This window comes from Canis lupus, chromosome 31 (genome assembly GCF_003254725.2).
Source record: "Canis lupus dingo isolate Sandy chromosome 31, ASM325472v2, whole genome shotgun sequence".
Classification (NCBI taxonomy): Eukaryota; Metazoa; Chordata; class Mammalia; order Carnivora; family Canidae; genus Canis; species Canis lupus.
Window position 1 is genome coordinate 12,818,714 of NC_064273.1, and position 21,786 is coordinate 12,840,499.

The window sequence follows — 21,786 nt, forward strand, 5'->3', positions numbered from 1 at the left end:
TAAAAAACTGAGACACTCTGGTGTCACTCTAGGTCGGCCCCTGCTGCCAGCCAGGCCCATCCCTCCCCGTCCTCTCCCACAGCACCTGCCGCCGCCTGGGCTTCTCTTCCCACTCAGGCAACCTTACAATCTGTTTCCCATACAGGAGTCAGAGTGACCTTTTCAAAATACAGATCTGATCATATCCACTCCCTTCTCTTTAGATCAGTCCATGGCTTTGAAATGTTCTTAAAGATGTGTCTTCTTGGCGTGGCTCCAGCGGCCCTGCCCTTCCCTGTCTCCCCCCAGGCTCTTGGGGTTCTCGCCCTCCCCATCACATCAGCTCATACTAAGTCTGTTCTACTTCCACATTCCCTCTCCCTCTTCTGACATTGTTCACTTTGCCAAAAAAGGCTACTTCCCCCGCTTTTTTTCTAGTTCATTCTTACTCATCCTTCAGAGTTTCATTCAATGTTAGTTCTTCAAAGATGCTTCTCCTGGTCCCCTGGGGCTGGATGAAAACACAATTATAGCCTCAAACAGTGTCTTGTATCTCTCCCTCCAGCTCTGTCAGAGTCGCAGTTTTACTGGTGTTGGATGCTTATTGATTAATGTTTGTTCTGTTCGACTCTGCTACTTGCTCATCATGATGTGTCTAGAGACTGGCTGGCGTTGTGCCTTGCACATGAAAGAAGGAGAGAGGGAGACAGAGGGAGAGAAGAGAATGGAATTGGAAAATTGGAGAGCGGAACAAAGTTTTCTTTAAAAAGCCTATATAAGTAGATAAAATGTTACCTGTCAGATGTTAGCATGGTATGAGATAATTTGGAACTTGAAACTTTTACTGTAAATTTTCCACAAGATATTTAGGAAAGGTTAATTCACTTATAATATTTATTTAGTATGATTTCTCATACAAATCTCTTTTCCAACAGTTACTTTGTAAGGTCCTCATCTTATAAAGATATGGTCCAAAAAATGCAAAAAAAAAAACCCACCAAAACCAAGCAAATTAGCAAACACTGAAAAGATATTCTCAAATTATATCACAGATAAAATATTAATTTCCCTAATATAAAAGACCTCTAGGGGCATGGTGACTCAGTCAGTTAAGCGTCCAACTCTTGATCTCAGCTCAGGTCTTGATCTCAAGATTGTGAGTTCAAGCCTTGCACTGGGCTCCACACTGGGCATGGAACCAACTTTAAAAAAAGAAAAAAAAAAAAAAAGACCTTTGAAAAAACAAAACAAAACAAAAAGACTAACTCCCTTTTATCTAACTTTTATAGATAAACAGACAAAAGATATGAAGAAAGAATTCACAAACACAACACATGCTCAATCTTGCTCATAATAAGATAATGCAACTAAAATTGCATGGATGAAATCAGTAGAAATTCAAAACCTTGACAACATACTCACACTGTTGGAGTGGCTGTAGGGAAACGGGCTCTCATATTTTGTTGGTGAGAGGGATCTACAGGGACACAGTCCTTATGAAGGGGAACTGGGAATAACTAGCAACATTATATATCTATTAAACTTTTGATCACCTTCCAAAGAAAATGTTTTCCAAAAATCTACTTCAAAGATGCTCTGGGGGAAGGGTATGAGTGAAGGGTTCTCGGGGTGCCATTTTACTCCTCTCTACTTTTGTGATTATTTGTAAATATTCATAAGGAAAAGGCTTTAACAATTAGTATCTACTGATGTTTTCTTTTGACTATAATATTCTAATGCCTGAGCTTGAGTTTCCCCCAAAATAAAGCCTAAAATAAAATCTGCTTCCCGAATGAACAAGTTAGAAATGATGGAGGGGTATGGTAAGCAGGGAAGAAGGGAGAGTCCTTACAAAGGTGCCTTGTTGAGTTGGCCACCACAAGAGGTTGCTCAAATGGAGGGGCTTTCTAAGAAGCCTGATGAACTTCAGAAGGGGGGCCCCTCTTAGCCTTGGTGAGACCCCAAGGTAGGAGGTGAGCATTAATACCTCTATGGTACCTGAGTCCACATCCTGTTAGATGACCCCTGTAAGAAGTCAAGCCTGCACAGAACTTTTTCCTGCATCTGTGGCTGGATGCCACAGTGTCAACACACTGATGCACAGAATTCAACACAGTGTACCAGAGGTGCATGCTACCCTGAAAAGGGATTCTTCACACTTCCGGGTGAATTTTAGGAGTTTCTTTTGATTTCCTTTGAGTGAAATGAATAATACGACGACATTAGAAATATTAGTAATAGTTGCCCCGAACACCAAATTGATCATTATTATCCACTTGATCAAGATATGCAGCTTCTTTAGGAAAGAATAACCACAACATATTGCAGCTAGAAAGTGAGGGGTTCAAGTATGTACCAATCTATCAGAGTAAGCCAGTTGTAAATGGTTCTTAGTGAAGTAGGCCTAAATGTTTAGCAGGTTTAGCATATTAAGTATGCTAATGGTTTGGGAGAAGTATCTTAAATATATACGTTATAATATAATACATATATATATGTATATATACATATTGAGTTTTAAAGTTTGATAATAAAAAGAGAGGGAAAGTAAGCTGGCATATCGTCTGCTCCATAAACAGTTATTGAGGCAGATAGAACAGCCAAGTGCTCATTCTGAAATGCTGATTATTTCTCTGTGCCAGACAGAAGTGGGAATCAAAATGATTTACTCTAAGAACTTTGACTGTATTACTGTGAAATCATTTATACACTGTTAAATGATTTGAATACCCACAAAAATCTATACGTCCCCAAAGCATGTTCCTTTGCATTTCCTCCACCAAAGCCAGATATTATGTGAAGTAATGAGGCTGGAATTCATAAGCAGATAAAATTTCTATTGGCTTCAATCATATGGGCTGGTTAAAAGGTGGCTGTCATCTCAAAATGGTCTTCCCATATGTATTAGTTTCTAACTGCTGTTGTAACAAATTACTACAACCTTTGTGGCTTCAAACAACAGAAATTTGCTTTCTCACAGTTCTGGAAGCCCCAAGTCCAAAATCAAGCTGGCAGCAGGGCCATGCTTCCTCCTGGGGCTCTTGGGGAGAATCTGTTCCTTGTCTCCTCTAGCTTCTGGTGGCTGCTGACACGCCCTGGTGTTCCTTGGCTGGTAGGTTGTATCACTCCAATTTCTGCCTTTGTCTTCACACAGCCTTCAAATCTCCCTCTACATCTTTCTTCTAAGGACTGTGATGCCATTTAGGGCCCACCAGGATAATCTAGGGTATCTCTTCATCTCAAGATCCTTATTTGCACCTGCAAAGACTCTTTGTTTTCCAAATAAGTAACATTTACAGGTTCCTGGGTTAGAACCTGATATTTCTTAGGACACCATTAGGCTCATTATACACCCACTTTGAGTTAATCTACTGAGATTCTAATTTCTGTCTTATTTATTGTTGCTATAGAATAACAGCTGAAAAGGAAATTAAGCTGCTCTCATACTTACCCATATACTCACGCTAAGATTAGCCATAATTTTGTTTCTAAGGTCAGCACGCTTTTTCTGCAAAGGGCCAGACAGTAAATATTTGATATGATCTCTGTCAGAACCATTTAACTCTGCCATTATAGTGAGAAAGCAGCCATAAACAATACATAAATGAATGTGTTCCAATAAAACTTCATTTTCAAAAACAGGAAATGGGCCAGATTTGGCCTGTAGACTGAGGTTTGCCGACTCATAAATAAGGTCTAGGCTTTTCTTGAGGAAAATGAAAATATTTGTGTATTTCAGGGTTTGTGCTACAGAGACATCTCTATTTTTCCGCAGCTACCCCACAGAAGGGAAGGGTGAATATTCTGGAGTGAAGATAGAAGGAAGGTAAACTGGGTCAGAAACACAGATAGGGAGTGAGGCAGCCCATGTCTAAGGGGAAGAGACGTGGCAGCTCCAGGACTAAATCAGTTTCCTCTGCTACTGTAACAAATCACCACAAACATATGGTCTAAAACCACACAAATTTATTACCTTATAGTTGCGTAGATTAGAAGTGCAATAGAGGTCTTCATGGGGCCAGAAGCCCGAAATTCAAAATCAAGATGCCAGCAGGGCTTTTTCTGGAGGCTCTAGAGGAAAGTCTGCTTCTGGTCTTCACTAGCTTCTAGAGGCTGCCCACATTCCTGGGCTCCTGGTCCTCTTCCTCCATCTTCAAGGCCAGCAGCAGCGGGTTGAGTCCTTCTCACATCACTGCACTTCAGCCTTTTCTTCTGCTAAACTCTTAGACACACAAGGACCCTTAGTACTACATTGGTCCTACCCAAATAATCCAGGGAAATATCCTTATATTAAGTCAGTTGATTAGAACCTTAATGGCTCATGCAGCTTTAGTTCCCCCTTTCCATGTAATGTAACATATTCACATGCTCTGAAACTAGGATGTAACATCATGGGGAGACCATTATTTTGCCTACTACAAGGAACATACAGGACCCGTATTCTACTCCAAGGAGAGCTCAGGAGTGGTGGAACTTCCAACGGATGATGAAGATAGGGATACAAAGAGGCTGGAAATTAAACCCCCTGATCTGGAGAGCAGCAATGAGTTTCTTGTGGCAAAGGGAACCATATGAAAGATGTCTCTGGATCTTGGCAAGAGAAGCTCTGCAGCTCTCAACAGACTTGCCCAGCAATAAAATGAGCAATAGTGGCCATCAGGAGCTAAAGACCAGGGACCTCCCCCATTGTCATGGAATTATTCACACCTCAGCTTCTTAGATAGAAGTAAAGATCCAGTCCCAGTAATGACTGATACCAGATGTCCTGCCAGTCAGGTGATTGAGAACTCAGAGACAGGTTAAATATGATACAGAAAAAAATAAAAGAATAAGACAGCCCCGTTATTCCCAAGATAACACAGGACTTCTTCATACTCACTACATAATCTTTCAAAGTATAAACTTTCAACGAGTATATTTTCTTTGTGTCCTCCTCTGATCTCCTATGATTACAACCCTGCTACTCAAAGCCTTTGAGGTTTCAGCAATTCTGAGACTGGCATTAAGATCCCCCTACCAGCCACCATCAAGATCTGATCTAATCCTACCATGCAAATTCCTACCAAATATTAACTTCTACATACTTATGATTTCTATCCAAGTTACAATATTTTTCCTATTAGTGGGTATCTTTATAGTGTTTTCCTGCCTTAAAAGGCTTTTTCCACCCTAGCTTTGCACCTCCCATCCAAGGTCATTTGAATGCTCCTTTCAATCATAAATCCTTCCCTGATCTTCCCAACTGAATTATTGCAGAACCCCATTCTATTTATTTATCCCTCCAACTGCCCTAGTCTTCTACCAGTGTATCAGTCATATGTCATCAGAAAACAGAAACCACAGTATTTCCCCAAAACTAATTTAGTGTAGAGACTGGTTCTCCAGGTATATGAGGGGTGAAAGAGCAATAGAGAACACTAAAGATTACCCAGAGATAACAAGCAGCTACCACCCACGGAGCTGAGATAATAAAAAAGAAGAGGTTGGATTACTAGAATTTAGGATCTCAGAGTAGGCACCTTGCAGAATGGGGACTCAGACCTCTAAGAAGGGGCCATGCCTGACTGTTGTTGATCCTTATGGAGAGGAGCAATTAACTAGTTTGGGGAGTTCAAGGAAGCTGGCAATTGAAATCAACTGTCACTCTTAAGACAAACTGTTCCCACTTGGGTGAAATGTCACTGTGAAGGTGGATGCCAGTAGGAAAAACAAACAAGAACAATGAAGCCCCTCCCAGCTCCTCCCTCCTTCTTTTGTTCATGTCACTCCAGTGCTTCTTGGGACCTACCAGGAAATGAGTTGGCAAATGAGTCTAGAAAATACAGTTTGCTGGGTCTGAGCCCCAGAATGGTAAGGCAACATACAAAGGTGGAATTGAAATCAGACAAGGCAGGCATTCTGGAAGACTGAGGGAAATGCTTTGAGGTAGTTCTTCCTTTAGTACCTTTAAACTGTAAAGTATAAAAGTTGATCGTGCAGCCACCACATAGGGCTGGTCCAAGTCCCAGTGGTAACTCTTACTTTTCCACTAACAAGCTTCCTTTTTACAGTGAAACATCTCCATTCACAGCACCAAGAGGATCTCCAGACACCAAAACCAAAACTCTTGTAATCTACCAACTTCTTCCTCTTTATCGTACACTACTCATCCACAACCAAGTCCTACTCATAATATCTTGATCTCTATCCCCACTGCCGTCACTCATTTCCAGTCCCTTTATATTTGACTGGCTGAAAATTACCCGGTCAGTCTTTACTTCTTCTAATCTCAAATGTCTTTGTCCACCAAGTACTGTGTACAACAATGTGGTAGTCACAGAAATAAATATGTTGGAGAGACCATGTTAGCACATACTTTTAAATGATACAAGTAATGACATAATACTTCCAGTGGATATTTTGGAATCCATAAACAAGAGGAAGCAATGAGATTAGAGGTATCGAAGCCAGACAGGAGATAAACATTGAGGGATAATACAAATTATTTAGACAAAAGAGACAGGAAAAAAATAGGGGAAGAGGGCACTCCAGATTGAAGGACATCATAAGGAAGAGTGAGAGGAAAAATGATCATCTTGACTGTTTGGGGATGTAAAGCAGAGAGAATTAATCACATCTCAGGATGCATCCGGGAAGTATCAGAAGGTCCTTGTTAGGATGGCAGCTGTTTTGTCGATGGATACAAATGAGCTGTTGAAGACCTGCATCCAAGGTACTCTGGAAACACCAGTAACGGTAAGTGGAATTGCCATTTCGAAGAGTCTAGCCATTGTTTTGAATGCTCTTCCTGCCTCTGAGATCACACACTGATAGCCTTAGCTTCCCAGTGTTCAAACAATTTTGTTGACTTTCCTCTGCTCCAGTTTACTTTACTCTTCATTTAAACACTAAGTACTTTCATAGCAACTTTGCATAAGTCATATCTCTTCTCATTTTGTACAGGATTTTTCTTTTTAAAATAGAGTGGTCACTTGAGTCTCAGTTAAGGTACTTTTGTCAGCAAGGAAAAGAAGATGTCAAGAACGGCTGGCACATTTAAGGAAAACATGCTCTGTGTAACAAGAAGACCTGAGTAATCACCAAGACCAGATGGGCTCTTCCAGGGATGGCTCTGAATGACTGGAGCAGTTCTAGGAGTCCCAGGTTTAACAACACCATCTCAAGTCAGAAGAGAGGAGAGGGCACCCCCCCTTGCCTGTGTCTCTTTTTAAATCAGAGAAACATTTTCAGTCACTCCCCAGACAAGGCTCTCCCCTCATATCTCTTGGGCCAAAATGGTGTCATGTGCCCATCTTTAAAGGAATCCTTTAAAAGTGAATGGAATAACTGGGATAAGTTTAAAGTAATCAGAACTCAACCCTTAGGGTACAGGACAGTTCCACTCACTCTTGAAGCCAGAAACCAGCCAACACCTGAAAAAACATCAGGTTCTGTCACCACAGAACAGGGGTTGAGCAGGGCTGGAGGATGGCAGTTGAACAGGCGGTAATAGCCCTCGCACCATTTTCCCTCCTTAATTATAGTTATTTCATACCTTCCAAGCTTTCTTTTTGTTAACTTCCCAAATTTGATTTTATTTTCTTGATAGAACATTCAATAATTTTTAAAAGATTTTATTTATTTATTTATTTGAGAGAGAGAGAAAGAGAGCACCAGTGAGGGGAGGGGCAGAATGAGAGGGAGAGGGAGAAGCAGACTCCTGGCTGAGCAGGGAGCCAGACATGGGGCTCCATCCCACAACCCTGAGATCATGACCCAAGCTGAAGGCAGACGCTTAACTGACTGAGCCACCCAGGTGCCCCACAGTCAGTGTATTTTTTTTAAAGGTTGATAATACACATAAAAATGAGTGTTGATTTGCTCTCATCTGTCATCCTTAAACAATCTGCCCAACATACCAAGTTCACCCCTTCATTATTCTTCCTCTCCACGTAGCCTGAACACTGCACTGTCCTTAGCATTTTTCACATTCACGGCCTTTTTATATCAGAGGTTCAACAATCACACATGCTCTCCATAGATCTACCTCACTTCTTTACATGGTCCTTAGTGACTTGTGGCTCCTGCCATCTTTCTCACATATCCTGTAAAATCAGAGCTCACCAGAAATGCTTCCATATTACTACCCGGGTTCCATTAAGGGCATCTTTTTCCCTTACAGTTTTGAGAGTGTGTTGTCAAAATTTCACTTCCATGATTCTTCTTTCTCCAACCAGCTTCCCTTTTAAATTTCTCTTTATAAAATTATTAAATGTTTTATCTAACCTTCCTTAGGACTGATTTTCAAAAGTCTGTATTATATGCCTACCTTCTATATTTGTTGGCTCTCAAATGCAAGCAGCAGAATAGTTATATTCTTCCAAAATTCCAGTTCTTTCCACAGAAAGCTTGACTAAAAGAGAAAGTACCTGAACTGAGTTAAAATTTTGGCTTTTCCACTTTAGTGGTTAAAGAAATAACTTCCCCCCAAGTCTGATTTCATGTATATAAAATGGTGATACAAATATTTGCTTCATAAACTGTGAAATTAAATGATGGTGTGTGTGTGTGTGTGTGTGTGTGTGTACTATCTCACTCTCATTTTTTTTCAATGTAAGGTTTTAAAATGTCAGAATGTGAAGTTCTTCAAAACTACCATAAAATTGGAGTTACAGATTCAATCGGTCATCATGATCCTGCCTGTGACTGTCCTCTCGGCAGCCTGTAGCCTTCTCCCTTCAAGCTACCTGAAAGTCCACTCAAGTAATTCAAAGTGTGTTTGTGTGACCAAGTTCACATTGACCACATTCTCTCAGGAACTTGGAAAGGTCAGACTCACCAGAGGCAGGGCCCTTTACAGGCATGGAAACATTTTTGAAAATTGCAGTCGTTAATTTGTGGTCCTGCTTGGCTTTTTTCTCTGTGTCATTTCAAGTTAACAGTGTGTTACACAATTAGATATATTTTTTTTTTCCTTTCCCGAGAAGAGAGATCCCTCTAGTGGTTCGAGTGAGTCTTGATTTTTCGGTGAGCAGAGGAGAACAGCGAGAGAGAGCCTGTTTAATTCCTATGAGCTGTCGAGTTGATGAGCTGGGAGGAGAGAGGTGAGCTGCAATAGTCAGACACAAAGAAACATGACCCAGTGGGATCTCTTTCTTTGTTATGGGGGTGGCAATCAAGGAATTTTATAGACCTTTAGAGACTTGTAAGATCCTTGCCACTGATCTATCAGGATCTTTCTGATTATCATTTATGATTTATTATCATTTCTTCAATCCCATTTCAGCTCATCTCTCCCCTATCTGCATTGTTGTGGGAATATGCAAATCCCTCTCATGTAACTGCCAAGTCCGCATACAGTGTCCTGCGCATAATTCTAGATGGAAGCAGTTGAGGACTAAGAGTTGGTTAACATTCTTATGTTTGTATTAAAAGAAATAGTCAAGAAAATCCATTGTGCATTTCCAGTTTTGTGGCTTGTAATTCATTAGGATGAAAGAAGAGGGTGATGGGGTCATTTACTCTCCCTTCAATTCTGATGAAGCAGCTGGAGATATGAAAAAAATCATTCTGCGTGGTCAAAACCAATTAAAAGAGGAATGCCAGCAACCTGCAGTTTTGCACATTAAAAAAAAATGATGCCGGAGATTTAATTGAATAAATAAAATCAGCTCATACTTGAATAACATTCTAACCAATGACTCCACTGCAGACATTTTGGCAAAGCCATTGCCATGTTTGGTATTCAGTCTTCCAGTGGTCACTTGGTTCAGCCTGAGCAAGCATCTATACCTCCTGCACCTGTACCTCCCCCTTGACAGTGGCCAAGAGGAAGACTTAAAGAATGAGTGGCAGATCCACAGTTCTGATCCGCTGGTTCCTGAAGTGACCCTGGCAAACAGAAAAGAAAAATCTCCCAAGTCCATAGGACCTTTGTGTAACAGCTGAGCTGCTTCAAGTGTCCCAGATAAAGAGACTAAGCACTGTTCATGTAAATTATCACTTATCTAAAAACTACAGTCATCGGTTACAGAGCATTGTTTGGATGCTCGGCAATAAATCATTTTTGTGAGTTAATGTGTTGAAACGTATATTGTCCTTCAATGTAAGCAATCAACAGCAATGTCTGTTTTTTGTTCCACTTCAAACTCTTGGTCCCTGGGAAATTTAGAGAGCAAAATGTTTCAATGTCACAGTATGTGTTTCAGAAATTCCCATTTCTCCCTCTTCAGTTCATGTTGAAGGAATAAAAGGCAGCCAGTAAATGGAAGAGGCAAGACAAAAACAAAAAAGTAAACTGGCTTAATTCACAAATCAGGTATGATTACAACCTATGATTACATTCCTTTAAGGATGAATATGAAGCCACAAAGACACTACCTGATATTCTTTGTCCATGTTTTATATTTTAGCTACATTACAAATTAATCCTATAGCCCACCCTCATGATTCAACCTTCTTTTTGAAGGTTTTAGCTATTTTCTAAGTTTGACTCATCCCCATTATTTTAGTAATAAAATATCAACTTCATAATAAAATATTCAATACCCTCAAAGTCCACAGGGGAGAAAACTGACACATGAGGCTCCCAAAAAGATGCTAGATGGGTTCTATGGGTCCTTTCCATACTAGGAGAAGGATTATGATACTTTGATGAGGTCACAAGCTTCAGTATAACTTGTTTATTTAACAAACAATATTAAGTACCCATAGTGATTCATATTGTGTCAGTTTAGTGAAGGTGGAACCCCATTTCCCAGAATTCTCCTCATTGTATAATTTCAAGTTAGTATGAGCCACAAGTGACACTTTGATAATACCTGAGAGATGGAAGTGAAACAGCAGCAGCCTTTTTTTTTTTTTTTTTTTTTGAATGCTTGGAAGATCTGTGCGGGTTATTGACTAGGCACTACTAAAACTCATACCTATTGTTCAGTTGCTGACTCACCTTGAAAGTGTGGGGCAGACCCAAGTCTACCCCTTCTCCTGCTCCCTTCAGATACCCCTTTCCACTTCCCTACTCCTGGGATGGATGAATGTTTGGTTCTGTGACAAAGGACTCAAGTGTTCATTACAGGTCATCTGCAACATCAAAATTGGAGTCTGACGTTGGTTCGAGTTCATTCTTATTAATTCCAGCCTCAAACTCATGGGTTCTAGTGTGTCCTTGCTCTTTACCATTTCACCTTCACATTTTCCTTTCTACTTCAGACATAAAGACAACAGACTCCAGTAGCCTATTTAACCAGCTCCCACAATTGCATAAGGTCAACTCCCTATAATAAAATCCTTATCATACAACACTCCTGGTGGTTCTGTTCCTCTGACAACCCTGATGATACAGTGCCTACTGTGAGCATACCACTACAACTGGCAATAGGGATTTTAAATATGAATAAGTCAATCTAGTAAAGAAGACTATTTGTTTTCTAGGGCTTCCATAACAAAATACCATAGGCTAAGTGCCTTAAGTAACAGAAATTTATTTTATTGTAGTTCTGGAGGCTAGAAGTCCAAGATCAAGGTGTCAGCAGGTTGAGTCTCTCCTTAAGTATCTCTCCTTGGCTTGTAGATGGCCGTGTTCTTGCCGTGTCTTCATTGGGTCTTTCCCCTGTGCATGTGTAACTCTGGCATCTATTCCTCTTCTTATAGGACACCAGTCCCTTTGGATTAGGCCCTGACTCTTATGACCTCATTAACCTTAATTACCCCTTGAAAGGCCCTATTTCCAAATACAGTCACATTGGGGGTTAGGGCTTCAACAGATAAATTTGAGGGGAAAACAATTCAGTTGATAACAAAGAAGTGGGCATACCAAAAATTGTTATTGCACGTGAAGAATGCGAGGTGGAATTATAGAATGCCATGGAAGGCCACAAGATGGATATATAACACAGTTCTGGAATTGTGGGTTCAGAGATAGGGTGATTATACAATGTATCATCCAAAATGGGACACTTGTGAACACACCAGTGTGCCCTAAAAATAAAAAGACACTGATTGATATTCATCAGGCATATTCTAGAACTGTCCTGGGAAACCAGGAGCCATAGACACTCTTCAGAAAAGACCTCATAGGGGTGTAACATCTAAGGCAGGAACTATAGAGGAGTAGACGTCAAGGAGATGAAGATGAGCAGGTGGGGAGTGTACTCTAGATGCTCAGGAAGAAAGAATATAATGAGCAAAGACAGAAAGCTGGAGACACAGTGGCATTTTGGGGGAACCACTGGAGATTCCACATGGTGGAAGTTAAGCAAGGGCAGGGGGCCAGACAAGAAGCAAGGTAAGCAGGATTCAGAGGCTAAAGGGGCTCTTGAAGGGTCTGGACTTGGTTTGAAGGCAGGCACAGGCCATTACAAGTTTCAATCATGGCATAATATGATTTACATTTTAGAACAGTCTCTCAGAAATTAGATCAAGATGTGGTAACTGTAATTAGTAACACCGTATCATATAATTGAAATCTGCTAAGAAAGTAGAACTTAAGTGTTCTCACCAGAAGAAAAAAATGATGAATATGTAAAGTAATGGATGTGTTAAGTAACTGGATGGGAGAAATCCTTTCACAACTTTTATGTATATTAAATTACCACGATGTACACTTTAAATATCTTACAACTTTGTTTGTCAATTATACCTTGATCAAGTTGAAATTTTTAAGAGAGAAATTAGATCAAGATAGCAGATTCCTTCAGTTTCTGACTTTTTCCCTTAGATACCTCTTTTCCCCCTACAGACAAAAGAATATTGTTTTAAAGATCAAATAAAGTAATAGTCTTGGGAAACAATAAGAAATTCCATCCATAAAACAGAAATATGGAGGATCTGAAAAAAAAAAAAAAAACAACAGAAATCAAACAGGATCAGATAGACAGAGGAACTACAGTCAAGTGCATGAACCACAGCATCTGGAGCAACTAAGGAGCCAAGTTCAAAAGGCTCTCACCAAAAGAGGAGCAACTTGAATGTCAATACGATAGTAACCATAATAGATTAAAACACATCAAGTTTCAGTCTGTAAGCCTATAAAATGATATTGTAGTAAAACTAATTGGTTACCACTGAAGAGTCTCAGTGAGTTATTTTTATAACTGTTAAATAATCAAGTTTTTTGTTTGTTTGTTTTGTTTTGTTTTGTTTTGCCTTTCCCATATGAACCGTACCAAGGAGTAACCAATACTAGATGAGGGTAAGTTTCTCTTTATAGAAATACTCCAGCTAATAAATGAGGAATGAATGATTTCATTAGTGCATCACCATCTGAAGTAATGGAAGTAGATATTGATCAGCAATAGCTGCTGTAGCCACAAAAGAAAAGCAACTAGACTTTAGATGCTTCCTGATAGAACATAACACTACTCGTGAATTAATTTTGCTAAAAAAAAGGAAAGAAAAAAAGAAAGAGAAAAAGTTGAACTTGAATCTAATCAAACTTTCAGAACACTTACTAATGTACAGGAAATTTAGGATAACACAGGTTCCAAACAGCAAAATTGACCTACATTAATAAAGAAATGGAAAAAAGACTATAAATTGGAAAAGTATTCAGGGACATATCTACTAATTGCAATGTTTAGACTTTATTCATATCCTGATTTAAGGAAGTAAACAGTAAGTCATGATTGGGATAGTAGTGCCCTACTGCAAATCTAGACACTGACAAAATATGCTATGACTAAATATTTTGAGTGTGGGGAATATCTGAGGAGATACTTCCAGGGAGCAATTGCATACATAAGTCTGGATCTCTTGAGACACATCTGGACTAGGGATATAAACGTGGGAATTGGAATCATCTATAGATTCTTGCTTCACACAGGAAGCTGCTAGGATATTAAGCTGTGCATAGAGTTCTTCATTGTCCACAACATTGAGATTTGGGGACGGATAATTCATTATGGAAGGATGTATTGTCCAACACAGGAAGTTTAGCTGCCTCTATCCAACTAGATGCCTATAGAATTTCCCCATCCAATTGTCACAACCAGAAGTGTCCCCAGACATTACTCCAAATTGTCCCAGTGTAGTATCAATAATGTAGAGTGAAAAAAGAAGAGAGAGGAGAATGAGGCCTCAGAGTATCAAAAAAGTCTATGATTAAATCACAACCTCACCACAAGGAACTGTGGCCATCTCACTAGACCTTACTTTGCTCATCTATAAAATGGAAACGATATCCTCTAATTCACTAAGTAGCTGTGCAGCAAGTATTTGCGATGGAAGACACTTCATTCATGAGAACACACTTGACGTGCCTCTCTTCCTAAGTGCCCAATATTATTGGCTTCCTTTTCTTTACTTTCTCTCCCATAGCTCCTGGTCTAATTTAGCTCCATGAAATTCCAGAACGCCACTTCTCTTTCTCTTATGGTCAGAAAAACTTGGAGTTTGGCCTTGTAGCTTTTGTGCTGAGCCAATACTGCATCTGTGAAGCCACTAATGATCCCCTAGAAGTTGAATGTGAATGTCCACCTTCACCCCCTCCTGAACCCTCTATACAAAGGTACTTTTCTATAAGAGAGGCAAGCAAATAGCCTCAAACAACAAAGGTGACACACCGTTCTTTCCAGAGTCTAAAATCAGAGCCCACACATGCACTTCCCAGAGAGCTCTGTTCATTTAAGAGACAACACAGATACACTGAAGCTCTTTAGGTCAAAAACTAGAGAAAAATGCATAGTTGAGGTGAATGAAAAAGACTTGGCCAGAGGAAAGTCATTCTATCATAAAGGAGCCTCCATTTCTTATTTAGGCTTTGAGAAAAGCCTGCACATATTTAATGCTTAACTTTTTATTAACAACTTTATTGAGATATAATTCATATACTGTGTAATTCATCCATTTAAAGTGCCCAATACAATGGTTTTGAGCTTATTCACAGATGTGTACAACCACCATCTTAGCAATTTTAAAACATTTTTATAACTACAAGGAGAAATTCCATACCACTTAGCTATCACCTCCCTAACCCCCATTCCCTTAATCCTAAGCAATTATATTCTGGTTTTGACTTCACTAATCTATTTTCTACTTTTGTAGATTTACCTATTCTGGATATTTCATATAAATAGAATCATGTGGCACACAGTCTTTTGTTTCTGGCTTCTTATGAAATTATGAAAAATACAATATTTTCAAGGTTCATCTATGTTGCAGCTTGTATCAGAATTTCATTATTCCCTTTTAAGGTGGATTAATATATATGAATCTAATATATTTTGTGTGCCTATTCATCAGCTGATGAACATTTGGGTTGTTTTCACCTTTTGGCTATTGTGAATAACAGTGCTGCAAAGATTCGTATACAAATTTTTGTGTGAGCACCTGTTGTCAGTTCTTTGTAATATATACCTAAGAGTGGAATTGCTGAGTCATCTGAGGAACAGCCAAATCAATTTTTACAGTAGCACTGGCATTAACTTAACTCATACTCAAGAAAATAATTTTAGGAAGTTGGATAATGCTTCTCCACACTCCAAAATGGGACATCCCTGCTCAGTTTGGTTGAGTATCTAAGTCAAGTCTCCGAAAAGAAGAAATGGTAGGCATGCAATACAGACAAGAAGGCACTGGGAACAATTCTGCACTTATCCGTTTTCTTTATTAAAGGGTTTATAGGCTGACCTAGTTAGCAAAATATTGCTGAAAGCTTTGTTTCCGTGGAGAAATACATTCTAAGTTAAAATCAGAGTTCTAGAAAAATGCATTTTTCTGGTCCCACATGGCACCTGGGGCCACTCGACCAGGAAGGATCACCTTCCCTGTCTCCCCAGGCAGCTTTAAGGGACTCTAGCAGCCTGGAATTGCAAAGCTGACTAGATAGATGGGATCCTTCTTTTTTCCTTTCCTTCACAATCTAACAGGCTCTGGCTACTCACCAAACATATATGTGGAAGTTTAAAAACATACATCTACTCCTCGAGGGATTTCCACTTCTTTTTCCTTCTACCATGGGATCATAGGCACTGCACATATCAGAAATATTCATCAGGCAAGTGATCAATAATGAGGGAGCAACCTGATTCTAGGTGAATCTTTTAACTTGAGTTTATTCTAGTGTGGAAATCAACCAAGGGAAAGTAATATCTTCAACGAAAGCAACAATGGCTAACTGGTCTTGAGAGATCACAAGTGGAGATCCAAGAACTTAAGGTCAAGGATTAGGAGTACAGTGAAAGCATAAATAAAATAATGGCTTTGAGTTTGTAAAAATCAAAAATAGGTTGTGAGGTGAAATGCAGAGTAGGTCAGGGTATATGGATTAAGACAAGCTATAAATCCTAGCGTGCCTGTGGTAAGTGTCTTTCTCATTTGCCCCAAATCCCTGTCACCTGGTTTATATGCCTTGTGAAATTCCTCCTCCTGAAGCAGAGAAAGGATCTGTGATTATGAGGAGATATCAATCTTATGATTAGGTTACATTATGTGACAAAGGTGAAGATATAATTAAGGTCCTTAATCAGTTGGCTTTGTAATTAAAAGAGAAATTATCCTGGGTGGGCCTGACCTAATGAAGACTGGCCTTAAAGCAGAAAATTGCCATGTTGAGGGAAGGCCTATGGAAGGAGCCCTCCAGCCTATAGGAAGCATCCTCTGGGAGCTAAAAGTAATCTCTGGCCAACAGCTTGCCATAAAATGGGGACCTGAGTTATTCAGTTGCAAGGAGATGATTCTGCCAACAACTAGAGGAAGCTTAGAAGTCAATTTCCCTAGTTGAGCTTCCAGATAAGGGTGCAGCCAGCCAAGACTTTAACTTTACCCAAGTGAGACTCTGAGCAGGGAACCCAGCTAAACCTTGCCAGATTCTGACCCTTGGGAAATGGAAGATAATAAATTAATGTTTCAAGATGCTATGTTTGTGGCAATTTGCTATGCAGCAGTAGAAAACTAATGCACTGCCAAAGGGCACTGCACATGGTGCATGCACACTTTGTGCCCTAGGATCTCCTAGTAGCTTTGAAACACTGGGCAGGACCTGCCACATATTCTTCTGTTCTATTGGCCTTTAGTGCAATTATCCTTGACATAGGTTTCATGTCTAAATAGCTTTTTGTCTACATGTCTTGTATACACACCTTTTATAATTAAATGTAATAAATGTTTTTCTATTCCCATCTTGAAGTTGATGCAATGATCTATACAAAGGATTTGCAATGTTAATTTCTTTTGTCCTCTAAGGTAGAGTTCTAAACCGCAAAGCCTTGCAAATGCTTTTCTGCTTTGAATCCCAAGTTGCACTTATAAACAGAATAAGAAGTATAAGAAATTAGAGACTGGTTATGGCAAGATTTAAAGTTCCTAGGGGAGTGGTAAACCTAACAGAAAACCTGTAGTTTGTCTGCATAATCACACAGACCATTTAGATGTGGGGGGTTATTGTTTAGTTAGCCCAGAATTATATAGAGGCCTTAAGCAATTTTATTTTGGTGATTTCAGAGTACAGAGTGGTATATATCTGTGTCATCCAATTGCAGCTAGAGTAAAAATACACCACAAGATAGACTCACAACTCTCTATTTCATTACAGTGCCAGCACGAAAGCTCCCCCATTTCGTCCAAAGACAGATGGACAACAAATGTCTGTCTGTTATTGCTACACAGCTCAAACTGAATGGAATTTATCAGGATTTTACATCTAATCCCTCTTCTTAAGGGACTCTGGCTGTTAGCTTTGGCAGGCAAGAGAAGGGGAACCAGATGCTTAAATGCTGGAAGGCAGAGTTTTTAAGTTAAAAAAGTTTTTTAATGGCTTTCATTTTCTTGTATTTGCATGTGCCAATCTAAAGCATGAGCACTTCCAATCAATATTGGTGGATTTGAATTATAAATTAATCTCAATAGCCAATCCCTCCTCCTCCAAATAAACCCAAAATGTGCCAACTAAATCTTTAGTAACAGGCATATCTGTGCCTGTTATCCTAGAGAATGAAGCCAGTATTAAAATTTCTGAATAAAAGTGATAAAAAAAATGTATTCATGAAGTAAAACATTTTTATTTTAAAATTTCCGTAAAATGCATCCTCTCCTGGCATGTAACATCCTGCTTGTGAAAGTACTTGCAAAGCCTCCAGCTGTTTCTCTTCATTTTCCCCCATCAATTCCAACTAGCATCTTAAAAAGGCACAATAGGATTTTCCCAAATAATCACCAACACATGATGAAATTACTTCTCCAGATCTAAAACTCCAGCAAAGAATTTGTAGGGGATTACTATCTCATTTTCTAATAGTGCCCTATTCAGATGTAGCTACAACCACCCTACAGTTAGAGCAATAATTTTTTGTTGCCACTCTTTAGGGGGTATCCAGTTATCTTAACAACTGTCATGAAATTATAAAAGAAAAATTAATTTAAATCTGCTCTCGTAAGAAAAAGGACTAAAATGTATTCTATTATCCTTAGGAGTTGGAATAGGAGGAGTTCTGAAATCAGAAATAGAAAATAAGACATCATAATCGCAAAGGGTTAGGGCAATGACTTCCAAACGTGGCTGTTCATAAAAATTGCTTGTAAAGAGGTTTAAAATGCATATTCCCAGGTCCCACACCATACTTTCCAAATCAGAATTTCTGAGGTGGCATTGAGGATCTGCATTCATAAAGCAATCCCCAGATATTTCCTATGTAGCTGTTCTGGAAACCAGAATTTAGGAACCACAAAAATTAGGAGCTATATCACTACATGTCACTGATTTGATAGAGTGTTAATTGTAGTATAATCTTGATAATAAACTATCCTAACTACTTAAAATTAAAAAGACAGACTTTGGGTCTGAATCCTTGCATTTAACTTCTCATTCTCCCAAATTCTCAATGGGACGACCAGAATTCGAAAATCCTGGAAAATTTGTATCAGCTCTGTGTAGCAGAAAAGGAAACCAAACTATTGTGGGAAAAGTCGAGGCGTTTCTGCAGAATATATTGCAAGCACGACTGGATTGGGAGATCTCCCAATCACTGGGCTGCCTCTGAGGACTCAGAAGTCTCCCCCTTGAGCCCCTTCCCTTCCCAACGCTCAGTACGTACCCCTCCCCCACCCCACTCCCTGCCCTACCTTCTCCTATTGCCACCCTCCTGCATGTCCACTATCTAGAACCTCCACTTTCAACTCCTTTGCTGATGCAAGTAAGGGTGATGATCTGCTTCCTGCTGGCACTGAGGATTATATCCACATAAGAATTAGCAGAGAGGGTGCCTGGTGGCTCAGTCAGTTAAGTGTCTGCTTTCAGCTCAGGTAACATCCCGGGGTCCTCCTGCTCAGAGGGGAACCTGCTTCTCCCTCTCTCTCTCTACCCCTCCACCCTATTTGTGCTCGGCTCGTTCTCTCTCTCTCTCTAATAAATAAATAAATAAATAAATAAATAAATAAATAAAATCTTTAAAAAAAAGAATTCAATAGAGAAACAGCAGGAAGACCCTTACTACCATCCAAGGGATCGCTGGTGATATGATAAAAAGAAACTACTGAAGGCATTTAAGAAGAAATTTGCCTGCGATGGTACTGCAATTGTGCATCCAGAATACGGAGAGGTAATTCGGCCACAGGGTGACCAGCACAGAAATATATGCCAGTTCCTCCTAGAGATGGACTGGCTAAGGACAACCAGCTGAAGGTTCATGGGTTTTAAGTGCTTTTGGCTGACTGAAACTTAAGTGAGGATTTCCTTGCAATGAGTAGAATTTCCCTTCTGTTCCTCGTCCCAAGTTTAAAAACTTCACAGCTTGTGTAATGTAACCATTTGGGGTCTGCTTTTAACTTGGACTAGTGTAACTCCTTCATGCAATAACTGAAAAGAGAAAAGAAAAGAAAACAAAGATTGATTGGGAGAATTGCTGGCCTACTCACAAATCATAAACCAACCCTAAGCAAAGAGCAGTGTGGGCCTGGAGTAAAAGTGGGCATTAGGACCATGGTAGGTTTTGGAAGGAGGTTGCAGATCTAGAGCACACAAGGATGAGATTACACTGCGTGGTTTGCTCCCATCTTACCCTTGAACTATAGAGCAGGCCAAATATAAGAGGGGCAGGGCCGCAGCTGGCTTCTAAAGGGACAGGCTGTGCCAGTTAGCAAACAGAGACATTATCCCAGCAAACAAAGAGGGAACAGACTCTTTTTGGCATAGGGGCAAAACTCCCTGATGTGGCTGGCCCTGGCTTCCAGTCACACCCTACACGGCACAGGGAATCGCCCTGTCCTCTGGTAAAATAAAACTGCAGGAGAGCTGACCCAACCTTCATTTTTTTCTCCTTCCATCCATCCTTCCTGTTTTCCTTCCTTGCTCTCTCTTCTTCCCTTCTTTCCACTCTCTTCTGCTTCTTTCCCCTCTCTGCTTGATTTAGACCAGAACAATCTTTGAAAGAAATCACACAAACTTCCAAACATGGACAAGCCTATAATCTCCTCTACCATCTTACTTATCCAATCACTCCCTCATTCCCTATCCTACCCATGAACGCTTATTCCTAAGGTTAAACAAAGAGAAAATCATAATTCAAAAATTAAGGAGTTTTTAAAAAGCCAATCAGAGTAGACAGAAAAATTATGCCCTATTAAAATGGCTTTATTAGTGCAAGTCAGGAAAAACTATAGAAAATCTCTAATGTGTATTTTCTGAATGATGCAAAAAGACATTTTATCAACTTAGTAAAAGCATGAAGTTATAAAAAAGGTATCACCTGGGAGCAGGAAAAGGTGCTTCGAGATGAAAAAATATGACCATTAAATTTTCTAATGCAATGGGATTCATGAACACAAGATGAGATTCTGTAGAATATGAATCAAGGGATGAGTAAAATAAGCTAGAGAAATTCTTCCAGAACTTCTAGGAAAAGTAGCAAATGTTGCCAGAAAAGTTTAAGCCTTTAGAAGACAGATCCAGGAAAGCTAAAATAAGTTTTATAAGAAGTCTCACAGGAAAGAATTTAACAGATGGAGCAGCAAAAGTAAAAAAGGAAGACAAAGAATGGGTGATGGTGGTCAAGAGGTTCAGACCACTAGTTATAAAATAAATAAGTCATAGGGATGAAATGTGCAGCAAGGTGACTATCGTTAGTGATATTGTATTATTTATTTGCAAGTTGCTAAGGGTAGATACTACAGGTTCTCATCACAAGAAAACAACTTTGTAACATTGCATAGTGACGATGTTAAAAAAGATTAGTGTGGTGATCATTCTGAGCTATATCCATAAATCAAATCACTATGTTGTACACTTGAAACTAATACAATGTTGTCGAAAATGTAGATTAGAAGAAGAAAAAGCAATAGAAAATAAAATTTACCTATGCCGAAGAAAGTCATGTAACTCTAAAGAGAATGGACATATTCATTAAAACAGACTTAAGTTTGATACAGCCTGATGAAATATTTAAATTTCAAGGCTAAAGCATCAACATGGTGGGATGCAGATAAGTTATTTACAAAAGGAAAATGTAAACTTTCAAGTTGGCACCAAACTTTGCCTGCAATACTAAATGGCAGAAGGTCATGGAGCCATGTCTTCAGAGTTTAAGGAACTCATTCTATTATCCAAGATTTCCATATCCAATCAAATTGATACATGGAGAAAATAAAAGAAAAAGTAAAGTGTAATGCCTATGCAGATTTCCAGAAAAACTTACAAAAAGAAAGTGACAGCTGATGGAGACAAAAATCAAGATCAGAAACCTAAGAAGGGAGGGTTGCCTGTGTGGCTCACTCTGGTAAACATCAATTTTTTATCTCAGCTCAGGTCTTGATCTCAGGATTGTGAGTTCAAGCCCTGAGCATGGAGCCTATTGTGGGGCTTGAACTCACATCCCTGAGAAAAAAACAGAAATCTAAGAA

At 39.5% G+C, this 21,786-nt stretch overlaps 1 pseudogene; it reads left to right on the plus strand.

The window, feature by feature from the left end:
- The first annotated feature begins 6,636 nt into the window (after positions 1–6,636).
- LOC112661671 (eukaryotic translation initiation factor 1-like) lies at positions 6,637–19,592 on the plus strand (annotated as a pseudogene).
- Positions 19,593–21,786: the final 2,194 nt, after the last annotated feature.